The sequence below is a fragment of the Arachis stenosperma genome, chromosome 3 (genome assembly GCF_014773155.1).
Source record: "Arachis stenosperma cultivar V10309 chromosome 3, arast.V10309.gnm1.PFL2, whole genome shotgun sequence".
In the NCBI taxonomy this organism is placed as follows: Eukaryota; Viridiplantae; Streptophyta; class Magnoliopsida; order Fabales; family Fabaceae; genus Arachis; species Arachis stenosperma.
The window spans coordinates 101,461,544-101,462,383 of NC_080379.1; the positions used below are offsets into that span (position 1 = coordinate 101,461,544).

General features: G+C 34.0%; 1 long non-coding RNA gene across 1 annotated transcript; it reads right to left on the bottom strand.

Moving 5' to 3' along the window:
- Positions 1-228: 228 nt before the first annotated feature.
- On the bottom strand, positions 229-604 carry LOC130968217 (uncharacterized). Its single transcript, XR_009081560.1, has 3 exons — positions 560-604; positions 378-433; positions 229-300 (listed from the first exon to the last, which is right to left on the bottom strand). It is a non-coding gene; the product is annotated as an uncharacterized LOC130968217 (long non-coding RNA).
- Between the last annotated feature and the right edge of the window lie 236 nt (positions 605-840).

Sequence of the window (840 nt, forward strand, 5' to 3'; positions counted from 1 at the left end):
TTTTTTTCTTTTTTTTCTTTTTTTTCTTTGCAGGAGTAAATATATAAGTGGAAAATTAAAAGATAACAGTCAAATAGCAATCACAAAGAACAGAACCATTTGTCCTAATTGGCTTTTGAAACTAACAGTTTAAAACTACATTATGCACATAACTCTGACTAAGCCAATTAGATTCCAGCCACAATACAATTCTACAAAATTTAATCAAAATGTAGCACATAACATTAACATACCTTAACTGCAAGTTCTCCAATAGCCCAGCATGCATTATTTGCTATTGAAATAGCCTGATAAACCAGGCTGCAAAACAAGGAAAGAAGCAGTTCATATGGAAGTTCATTAGACACAAAAGAGCACAATCGGTTTTATCATTCTACCTGCCCCAGTTTCGGACATCTGTCCCTCCTCCGAGTCCAAGTCCTTCCCATACTAACTACAACAACACAAACACCATCATGTCAGTAAACAAAATAACTATATATTCTTAATCAGCTGAGGAATTTTGTAAAAGAAAAATTCTACAGATCGATGCAAAATGAAGAAAACACAAGTCCTCAACCTGAGCCATTACTTGAGCAGCATCCTATCTTTTCCAATAGTCTTCAGTACTACCTATACCACAAAAGAAAACCAGTTTATATTAAGCTATTCAACAACAAAGTGTTTTCATAAGTCATAACCAAATCAAATAACTCCTAAGCGATTTCGTAAATTTTGTATTAGGTCTTCTCTCTTTAAAGCCAATATAAATCCAAGATAAATCCTAAAAAGTTAAAACCCCAACACCAACAAGCATGGTTAACAGAACCGAAACGGCACTGACAGGGTCATCTTTTTTAC